This window comes from Anser brachyrhynchus (genome assembly GCF_964034855.1).
Source record: "Anser brachyrhynchus genome assembly, chromosome: 1".
NCBI classification, from domain to species: domain Eukaryota; kingdom Metazoa; phylum Chordata; class Aves; order Anseriformes; family Anatidae; genus Anser; species Anser brachyrhynchus.
Window position 1 is genome coordinate 69,079,521 of NC_137694.1, and position 11,751 is coordinate 69,091,271.

At 39.3% G+C, this 11,751-nt stretch overlaps 1 long non-coding RNA gene across 1 annotated transcript; it reads left to right on the forward strand.

Moving 5' to 3' along the window:
* Positions 1–321: 321 nt before the first annotated feature.
* Positions 322–10,847, forward strand: LOC308200013. Its single transcript, XR_013955164.1, has 3 exons — positions 322–954; positions 1,380–1,495; positions 10,045–10,847. It is a non-coding gene; the product is annotated as an uncharacterized lncRNA (long non-coding RNA).
* Positions 10,848–11,751: the final 904 nt, after the last annotated feature.

Consider the following 11,751-nt stretch of genomic DNA (forward strand, 5'->3'; position numbering starts at 1 on the left):
TTTGGTCACCAACAGGCAATTCTGGAGTTAGTAGCTTTGCTGGTGGGTCGCAGACTGGAGACCTGGAACTGAAAAGCGAAAAGAACTAAAATTTATTCTAACTGGCACTAAAGGCTTGGTTTCCTCTGTAATTTAGTGGACTGTGGTTAGTCTGCCTTTGCTTTGATCTGCTACATACTTGTTTCTTCCCTATCATACATTTGCTCCTGAGAGCTTCTGGTTCTTGGCAAGCTTGAAAATCAGGCAATTTATTTTGGTAACTAAGTATGGACATGGAACCCTTGCTTCAAATATCTATTTTCTTTGCCGATAAATCACTGCTGGGCAGCTTCCTGCCAGCAGCACAAAGGCCATGAAGGAATATACTGGAAATTAAGAGCTTTTAGACAAATCATGACTTCACAAGTATCATGTACTGCAATATTGATTTGTATTTCTTTATGGATGAAGTTCTCTTAGCATTATTGTCTGCTCTGTATATTTAGAGAAGGAAATAAATGCAACATTTCCATTCCAGAAAAACAACTTTGTGGCCTACTCACTGCTGAAATCCATTAAGTGGATGGATTTTTCCCACTGCAGGGTGGGAAAAGAGGCTGTTTTTTCTCTTTAGGTAATATATTTTTCAGCTGCCTGATAGAGTACGAGCAGGTCTGTGCGGTCAAGGCCATCCACCTGACTGCTGGATTTTTGTCCTGCATTTGTTTATATCAGCATCCCTTGTGGATGTCAGAAAGTACTTATTTTAACAGCACTGGAGTTGTACAAATACACTATTCGTACAGAAGCACTCTGTCAGTGATAGGGAGCTCGTAGCCAAGATGAGAGCAAACCTGGCAGAGGCTCCTTCCTTCAGCTCCACCCGGTTTTGCGCAAGATTCTGGCGACCCTTTAACCCTGCGCCTTTAACCGGTTAAAGTCAGCCGGCTGATGCTGGGATTGCTGTTGTTTAAGGTCAGCAAAGGCCTCATTCTTTTTCTTTGGTTATTGTTTTTTTCTTGATTCTAAATTCTTTCCTGTTGTGTTATTGCGTAACGGGGGCTGCTGACAAAACTTGTGTCCCTAAGACTGCTTTCTCTGGGATAAGCTCAGTTCAAAAAGTTGCCAAGTTGCAGTAACAGCATCTGTATTCCGGATAAAAATTCGTTTAATGATTTTGGATTCAACCGTGCCACTAAAGGCTTAAAGAAGTATTTTTACAACAGAAACAGACCACACCAAATACTCAGCAAGCTGTTCAAATGTCTGTGTCATTACTAAGACTTTCATTTCCACTGGGACATAATGCTGGGTTGGGTTTGTTTGTATGTTTGAAATGCTTGAAATACATGACAGGCTTCTGGTTTTCTTCTGCATTTATTCTTTCTTCTCAAATACAGTTGTTGAATGTTACAAAGATGCACTGCTTTCTATGGGTGCTGAAGTACATGGACCTTTTTGGTGAGCAAGTTAGATTCCATGCATTACCTCCATTTCAGATTTCCCACAGATTTTGGTAGGTACAGAATCTGTTAAAAATAAACTTAAAAAAAAAATCATGTAATTCTTATGATCCTGCTTAAAAGTTATGTATGTTAATGTTTGAAACATTTCTCATTTCCTCTTTAGATATTCTAAAGTTTCATGTTTCCTTCCATGCAAGGCAAGGTTGTCTTGTTTGACCTACATGTGGCTATCCATTTTGTTCAGTATTATGCTCTCTGTCAACTTTACCAGCCAGATACCTTGTTGGTAATCTGCTCCCCGTATGGCAAATTTGTTCTGAAGACTAACAGAGGACTGGAGAAATGTTTAAGGGATGTGATAGTAAATACAGGGGCTGTAGTTAGCATTGATTCTTTTCCATGCAAATTTTCCAAAAATATAATGTGCCATTTATTTCTAATACTATTTTGGCTTTGGATAAATTAACAAATATCTGACATGCTGAATGAAGCACATATTCCAAAAGCATATGTATATTAAGTGCTCTGATACCTATACAAGTAATTGGGCTTTTTTTTTAAAAAGTACATAACCAATCCTTCCTGTCTTGGAAATAACTACAGTGCTTCAATACCGAAAAGCAATGAAGAACTATGACAACAAAGGAAGTGGCAAATTATCTCAATTTTATTTCTTCTTTTTTTCTTTTTTTTCTTTTTCCTAATCCTGTGAAGACCTGGGAAATGCATTTATTCACAGATTACTCTCTGTCACCAGTGTAACCAAGTTCTGCTTCTACAGCTAACTCTTTCATTCCTGGCAATCACAGTAAAAGTGGCTGATAATTTCTTATATTTTTCTTGGAACGTCTTTCTTTTCTCTAGTTTCCTTAGGAACTAGCTATAAACACCTAATATATATATATGTGTGTACATTGTCTAGTAATACTGCACATGTGCAGAACAGAATTAGGTCTTTTTCAGATCTGCAACAGAACAGTTATGTATTTTTTCCCCAGTGACAACTGCTCCAAAACCAGTTTTATCTTTCCTCCACTTACATTAATGCCTGTGTAATGTGCTACTACCAGCTCCCTAGCCAACATTTAATATAGCTTTACTAGGTGAGTATGGAATCTATAATCTTTTCAGATATACAGCTGTAACACTTGTACACTTTTGACACAAGTGTGTCTTGCACAACTGTTTCAAAATCTATTTCTCATCCATTTAGATCTATCTTTTGAGCAATACCGTGTTATCTGCCCCACTGTGTTATCTCCCATGGGAATGTGGAAGCACCTTCTGATGTCAGTCCTTTTGGGATAGTTTTCAGTATTTTTAGCTACCTGCATGCTGCTGCAACATGGTCACATACTGCCGCCTTCCTTCCTGTCACCTGTGCTGACTGAAGCCTGCAGCCTGAAGCCTGCAGCCATGGCCTCTTCTAGAGCTTCTTCTCTTTGGAAAGGTGTTCTTGTGTGAGCACTGCTATGGCACTAATATTATACTGGAAACATGGCTTTCTCATTTCTCTCCTCTTTCTTTTCTTTTCTTTTCTTTTTTTTTTTTTTTCTGACTCACTGGGTTACTGAAAATGTTGTATCTTCTGCCAGTGGCATGAAAAGCTTTACACGACCTCTTCACTAATGGTCAACAATTTCTGAAAGGGTTCCCTTGGATAGCTGAACTGGCAGAAGATTTATTTTGTTGTTCATGATCACGTACACAGCACGGAACAACTCCTGTTAAAAAGCATATTCTTTGTCTGTGTTTTGTTGCAACAGGCACTCTTTATGTGTGGTGCTTGAAACAAAATCTGGCTATCAAGCAGGAACCAAGCATCTCCTTTCCTCAGTAGACTCTCTTTTCCTTCAACATTAGAAAAGGGACACACACACATAATAACAACTGCACTGCCCCATCTCCTGCCACAAATATTAGGACATTCATCTGATACTCTTGTGGCTTCTTTGAATGCAGTTTAATACTCCCACTAGGGTTTACATAGCTGCTCTGGCACGGTGGCCATGTGACAGGGAGCTCCGCTGCTGCAGCTCGCTGTGAAACACCAGCAGTCTTCGGGGCCTTTGGCATACTGCTGCTTACTCCTGTTTTCTATTGAGCAGGGTTGCTTCATTCCTCCGTGCTTTTGCAATCCCCTCTGTAGTTGTCTTTTTTATAGGATCTGTTTAAATGCCCTTCCCCCTGCCTTTACTCAGGAATTTTTATTTTCTTTTTCTATCATTTCCTGAGATTCTGGATTATTTAATTTCTTTCAGATTCCCAAGTGTTCTCTTTGTCTTTCAAGCTTTTTGCAACAGCCTGACCTCACTGAGATTTTCTTGTGTTCTTCCTAATTTGAGAATAGTATCCAGCTTTTGCACATGATGCTTTAAGAATAATAAAGCATGGTGGCAGAGCTTTGAGAAGATCATCTCTTCGATTTGCAAGTCTGCCATAAGCTTTCTTGCCCTTTCTAAAACCTGAAATATTAAAAAGTTAAAACAGAGTTTAATGTTCTTGGTAGCTTGGCTGATGGAAGGAAGAAGAGTGTGGTGAAATGGCATAAGGAAAGCAAAAGTGAGTGCTGATTTGGAGATAGAGAAGAACTGAGCTAGACTTGCAGAGGAGCACAGATCTCAGTGCAGAAATGAAGTCATTGGCTACAGAAAGAGCTAAATGGAAAGCCAGATGTCAGTTGTAATGGAGGGCTTAGCACAGGAGTGGGAGAAGGATGGTGTCACATGGACATTAAACACAGAAAACAAGTGGGCAGGTAAAAAAAGAAGTGATAGCCATAACAGACTGGCAGGAGGGTTGTGATTCATATCACCATTCAGACTCCTCTGGAGACCAGCTGGAGGTGCAGAGTTTTGCAGAAATTATCACAAGAGAGGGCAGGTGCACAGCCAATGCTGGAGAGAAAATGCAGCCTTTGGGGAAAACAAAGAGCAGAGGAGAGGTCATTCTGTCACAGCTTACTTGCTTCTGTGCAATGCTGGTCCTCTTTAGAAAGAGCAGAAGTGCAAATGGAGGGAGAGAGAGTTCAAGTTAAAGGAGAGCATTGGGAGAGGCAAAGATGAGGAGGAGGAGGCAGGGTCCAAGGCAGAATGGGTGTCAGCTACCCTTAGAGCTAGAAGAGGGAGTTGAGAAAGAGAGGAAAAATGAGAAAGTAAAGCTAGTGGGAGCAATGGAGCAGCAAGACAAAAAGGAAATAGAAATAAAATGGATGTGTTAGTGAAAAGCAGTATTTAAAACACTGAACCTTTGTTCAGGACTGCTATTTTCTGCGAGATTTCTCTGGTGGTAAGGGAATTGACTGGTGAGGTAAATGAATTAAAGAGTGGAGGGAACTTGATGCAGGAAACAAAAGCAATTCTTCTTAAGCAAATAATAATAATAATAAAAGCTTTTGAGTATTCAATACCAAATACTGAAGGTGAGGAGGAACTACAGAAACTGCAGGGATGATAATTCTAAGTGAATAAATACCCCAAACATTTTAAATATGCAGAAATTGGGGGTGGGGTGGAGAGGAATATTGCTGAATTAAAAAATAATAATAATTTCAGAAAATGGAAAGTATAATGATAAAAGCAAACTGCTAAAAATCAGGCTGGGTTAACCTTTGCTACAAGCTGGGAGAAATGGAAATAGATGTTTGGAAAAAGAAGAGATGTATTAATGGCAATATTTAACCAGGGAGCTAGAGAGTTGTGATCTATGAACTCCTTCTAAGTGCTTAATGGAAGATAACCCTGTTGTCTGTGAATACAAGCCTGCCACACGGGGCTCCGGCCTCCTCTGGAAAAAAGAGGTCCACAAACCAAAAGACGTTGAAAACCACTTGAGCGACAAAATCATGTGAGAATAAATAGCATATGACAGAACTATACGAGCATAAGACTTAACCTCTGGACCAGCAACTTAGATTATGCAAGAACTAAAGAGACAAATGACGGGGTGACTGGATGTACCTGAGTGAGCGGTCGCCCTTGAGGACGGAGCGCTCTCCAGTACAGCAATACTTGTTCTTAGCAACACTTGGTGCCAGCTACTGCCATAGTGGAGCATTTTTAGCTTTTCCTTCACAAATTCCTACCTGTCTTGTATATTTATAACTTTTACATATATACACGTGCTACTATTTTGTTGTATTAAAAACGCTTTTGTTATCAGTTACTGAGCATTTTCTTTAATGCACCTGAAAAGCCATATATGTGAGCATGAGCAGAGGCCAAAACAGAAGATGGTATGGAAAAATAAAGGACTAGAAGTCGTAAGTGGAGAATATTATGGAATAGCAACTAAAATTTCACAGGAGATTGCATTATCCAGAAATGAAGAATATGGTTGGAGAAGATTCAAGCAAATAATGTAATTTTTCTTAAAAAAAAAAAAAAAAGTAAGACTGTTGAAAAGAAAGATGAATTAAAGTAACTGTCTTTTTGAATACTGCAAAACCAAAAGCACTAGACTGCAAATGAGAAATTCTGTGCTAGAGATTTAAGAAAATATTGTGCTCTTGGAAAGACTGAAATACTTGAGACATACCAGTATAACTGAAACTGAAAAGGAGAAAATTTCAAGATACTTACAATGTTTGAAAGTACTCTCAATCATGTAACTTTCAAAATCAGATCTGAGATCAGAATACATTAGGAATCTAGAGGCCCAAAATTCAGAAAAAGGCTTCTAGAAAAATATAGTTTTAACTTAGTAAAGACCGTGAGAATGAACTTGGCCACAGAACAGAGCTAGATCTGAAAGCAACTTTTGAAATTCAAGCTAGCTGATGCTACAGAACTACATCACAAAATAAAGGTGCAGAACAGATCTGAAGACTCAGAGGTCAGGCCTGAAAAATTGTAATCAGAGTGAATTTGCAAGAAGTAATGGAAAAGACTGGCTGGAAGACAATACAGACTTTTGCTTTCTTTCCCCTTTGCACAGCTGTATTCATATGAAGCAAAACCATTTTGCAAAAGCTTCCCATCAGTGACTACAAGCATCTTCGAAAGAAATTGTGTGAATATTGCTTATGGGGATTCTTTGTGGGAACTGTTCAAAAGGTGGCTGTGTTTTGGATGGGATCTGCAGTTTACAGTGTAGGTCTTTACTTCTGCCTAGGGTAGGATCCCACTGTTATTTAGGGAGTGCTAATCAGTGTAGTCAGAGCAGTTCAAGGTGTGATTCACCTGACCAGATAGAGGCACCCGCATGAGAATTAGATGAACTGCACCATATACTATATTGACTGTATTGACCTGCTCACTGTTGATGTAAAAGTGGCCTTGGGAAACACCTTCATAAATATCAGTTGGACACAATTAGGTAAGTAAGGTTTCAGTAACACTTTTGTAGCTATATTCCCATCCAGAACAAGTAGGTAAAACTCATGTCATGCAGTGAACAAAACATTCTTATTGTGGCTATAACAAAAATCAGATGTAAAGGTACCAAACGTGAAGGGATGAAACTGCCCTACCTACCACTGGAAGAGCTAGTACTATGGAAGAACAGGAGACCCCAAAGATAAAAAAGTATGTATGTAGGAAAGTTTTAAGTAAAGGAAAATATAGCAAAACAAGCATACAATTTCTAGCAAACAGTCCAGTTCAGGAAGAAAGTGCTAATATGATAAAAGGTGAACCCTGTTAACAATATAACAAGTGCTGGAACAGATACTAGCTTGTGACTAAATATACACAAGAAACCTTTAGATCAACAAGTTGAGAGCTGTCCTGGATTTGTCTATGATGCTGGAAAAAATACAGACTAAGAATAGATTACTTATCTCAATATTCTGCCATAGCATTATTAAAAAATATAACCACTACACTGGTAATCATATGTCTAGTCCGTAAAGACTGGCATACATATTATTCCCACTGTGGTAATAACAGAAAATGGAATATGATTTGGTGTAAAATATCTTATAAAAATAGTATCACTCAAAGCACTTCAAGGCCAAGGTATCCACACTGTACTTTTTTATGGAAAATGGCATCGAGATTGCAACAAGGATGTCTAAAAAAATCTCAAGGATCAAACCTACACTATTACTTTGCATTACTCTAGGAACAGGCTATCAGTTGCTGAAATGCTTACTGAGGACAGCTTCATTGTATAGTTGCTAGTATTAAATGGATATCACAAATTCTTACTAGACCCATTTAAAATATATAGGAAATAATGCACGAGAAAAGATCACACAGTGAAAGCCTTTGTAACTACAGGGCTGTGTATATCTTACATAATGGCAGTCCACAGGTGAAGCCCTTCCAGAAACTCCACATGAAGTTTTACCTTATTTGTTCAAGCTACTACTGAAGAAAGACAATTCTTAGAAGGAACACCTCGTCTTCTGTTTCTTCCAGAGCAGAGAAAGCTTCTGCATCTCCTAGAATTTGAAACGGAGCAGGTTTTTGAGGAGTTGGGCAGCAGCAAAGGACTGTGTGAAGAAAAGCAGACACTGAAGTCTACCAGATACTGAAAAGATCTGTAAAACAGAGGAGCCAGCTGAGAGACAGAGAATTTGTATGTGTAGTACAGTATATGATTTTCTTCTGGATGATTCAAATGAGTATTATTTGAAAGATGAAATTTCCTGGCTCAAACCAGTTGTGGCTCACAACCACTAGTGAGAGGACAAGTGGGATATTCAGATCACTGTATTTCTCTCACAAATCATTTCCTTTTTAATATTAATTTAACCTAATCATATTAATTTAACCTAATCATAGAATAAATGTGATAAAAAATGTCCTTCAACTGCTCTGTGAAAGTTACAGGCAACCACTTGACTTGTTTTGGTAGCTTAAGGGCTTCCTAACCTAGAAGTCTGTGAAGTTGTGGGAAAAGGAGAAGATGGATCCAGCAAAGCAGCTCTTGATCTTGAGCCTCGATCTTTTCTGAGATGTTGAATATGATACGATCAGTAAATGAAACATGAAGACCCGATTGTAGCATCCATCATCTCAGGCTGGATGACTGGGCCAAGAAGCTCATCATGGGATACATGACATGGACAGTAGGGCAAGCAAGTCTCTGAAGTTACAAAAGGAGTGTTCTCTGTTCAAAATTGCAATATTTTTCTGACAGGACAAGGCTGGTTTGGAGAGTCATCAGCCGTTTCGCTTTTCTGATGCTTGCCAGGAAAAAGCAAATCTCAGGCTCTTCCCTTGGAGTTTGCTTTGCATTAATTGACAGGATCTTTAAAGAAATTAAATGGAAAGTAATTGAATTCTCATATAAGGATTTATTGTCCCAAAGGGAAGAAAACTTTTGCATAATACAACATTACAGGGAAGTCATTAATTGCAGCTATAAAAAAAGTTTGGAAATGAACCAAACTGTTTTATTATTATTATTATTATTTCTGTTGAGCCCAGACTAAAAAGCTTATTTAACTGTAAATATATACTTTATTGCCTGAATAAGTGCAGGCTTTAGCATTGTATCTCGCAGACCAAAATCAGTCTGCTAGAATTTCTCACGCTGATGGCTGGGAGGCTAATGACCCACAGCTTGTTCAGCTAGATTGATGCTTTACACTAACCCAGAAGAGGACTACTGTGCCACTTGTACCAATGACCCCTAGAAAAACTTGCAGCTTTCAGAGCTACCAGACATAGACCAGAAGCCCAGAAGTGTTACCAGGCTCTTTATTTACAGCAAAGAGAGGCTCCATTCTACCAACGGAGCAGTCTGCAGAGACTGTCTTAGACAGCTTTTCTTTATCTTTCTCGTTTCCTCTGACCTAGGCTAATTGTTTCTTGCGTCTACACAGATACTGTAACTTCTGAGAATGTCAGTCAGTCTATTGGATGATTTTTTTTCTCCCTCTGTCATGAGTGTACCAATTGTTGGATAGAGTTGTCGTGTGACCTCAGGACAAGTTGGATCAGCTTATTGATCTGATGGGAAGTGAATTATTTGAGAGGATTCATGATTTATTTTCTACCAGATTAGCAAATGGACCTAATTCACCGTGGGCTGTAACATCATTATGGAGGCAAGAAAAAACGTCGTTTAGGGACAGGGCATAAAAGGACCCCACACTTCAGAAGCAGCTTCCTCATTAGAATGTGCAACATAAAACCACACCCCTAGCAATGGTCTTTTTTTGCAATGTTAAGCTTTATATTGTCTTGCTAGCTAAACAGCATGAAAATTTAAAGTTACAGTTCTGTGATATAACCTCATCAGATTTGATTCATATTGTTGAAATACACAGAACGAACCCTAATGAATGCAAGCCTGTGAACAGGTTTTAGGTGGAGTGTCAGGACTGCCGTCCGCTCCCTGCTTCAGAGCCTACTGGCTTTGCCAAATGCTCTGCTTAGCTTTAGCCCTCCTTTTGTTGGATCACCACATATTCATTGTCACCTTGTACCTGTTGGGAGAGGTGTGGGTGGCTTTCTCTGAGTCTTATTCAATGAATGTTCTCCCAATGCTGGTTTTTAATTAATCCCATTTCAAGGGATTCATTGTTTTGTGGGCAAGGCTCTTTTGCCTCAGGAATTTTAAATATTTTGATTATGACTACATTATTCAGCTGAAATGACTTTTTCAGAAACTAACTTAGTGGTCTTATGTCTTCCCTGATCCCAAGGGAGTTGCTGGGAAAGCTACTGTCCTGAAGAAGCGGAAGAGGAAGGAAAATGGTGGGCTCAGACTGGAGAATGATTGGAAAGAGTTCAGAGGAACCAGATTTTCACTTTATCCCAAGCTCCCAGAGATGGGTGGCCAATATACTGACGGCTCTGCTCCTAATCCTGCCTCACACACACAGCAGCAACATCCTCCATCCACTTCCCATCAACGACAGGAACAGCAGGTATACCTGGCCCTACGGGCAGAAGGCAAAGAACAGTTGTCTCAGTGGCAGTCACTGCTCCAACAGTTCCTTTTCAACTCTTCTGTGGAAAGGAGGTGTTGGCCAGATGGGAATGTCCTGACGAATTTCTCCAAATCTCACAAATCGGATTGACCGATTTCACATTTGGAATCATTAGTCCATTTTTATGGTTAAAAAAAAAAAAAAAAAAAATGAGAAAGATAAAATATGTAATATGTTAAAATATGCATGGAGTTGTTATGGTGATATAAACTGCTTTTAAAAGAGATTTTTACTCCTGGATGGCATGGCTTTTTAAAAGAAAATTATTCTTGAGTTCCTTTTTTAAAAAGCACTCAAGCACTTATCAGACTGTAGAAAAGACACACTCTTAGCAAACTTTGTGAAAACTCAGTGTGTGATTTGCTTTTCGCAAACTTTTACACTGAGTTTGAAACAGAAGTTTTAACTAAAAAGCAGTTTTCAGAAAGGAAAGCTGTCAATGCGAATGGCACCAGCCTGCACAAATGATGCAGGTGTGGTTTTGCTCATACTGTTTGGAGTTCAGGAGCTCCATTCCACACAATGACAAAACTCTGGGCTTCCAGAAATCAACATGAGTTCATGGTGCATGCCATCTTGCAGATTAATTCCTGTAAATACAGTCAAAATCTGCCTTCTATATGTTCCAGAACTAATAACACCGGATTTTACTTGATGACTGTTTAACACAAAATGCACAAGAGTCCTTGAACAATGGAACATCTTCCATCACTGGATGAGCTCCCGGTTCATGAGACCAGTAAGTCATGTTACCATCATGTAGCCCAATAATTATATTTGCGAAATAATGTTACTTCAAAGGGAGAGGTGGAGCACCTTCAGTATACTCATAGAATAGTCTCCACTTAGAATAGCTTATAGCTTGGAGGAAAAGCATTCTCCTGGGAAGAGTGGTATGGCTTTGAATGCTCTTCCTCCTTCAGGCTGAAAGAGGTTTTCTACAGTGTTCTTGGTGATGACGCTGCCGCCAACCTGTTTGCTGTGAGTTATACAGAAACTAATCCTGTAAATCCTTCCTAGGCGTGGCCTGACTGCAGCCAATTTATCAGGCCTCTCTGTGGGAGACTTCTGCAGAGGAATACCTTGTCTGAGGATTCAGCCAGGCTCTGTTGTACTTTAGGTTATCACATTCTTGGTTTTATCAAGAAGGCAGCGATTGTAAATATATGCAAAACAGAAAGAAGGCTTCAAGGCAAAGAACTGGCAAAATTTGCTCGCCTAAGGAACGAGTTTGGAAAAGAACATGCCAAGATTCAGAAGGATTTATTGTACCTAAATTCTACCTAACGCCTGATTTATTTTATGAACCTGGGTGAATGTTAAGTCTTGCTGTGCTGTACGTCCTCCTCTGCTAACAAAGACAACTGATTGTGCACGATGGCAGGTACCCGGCGTTCTCAAGATCAAGAGCACTTGCTC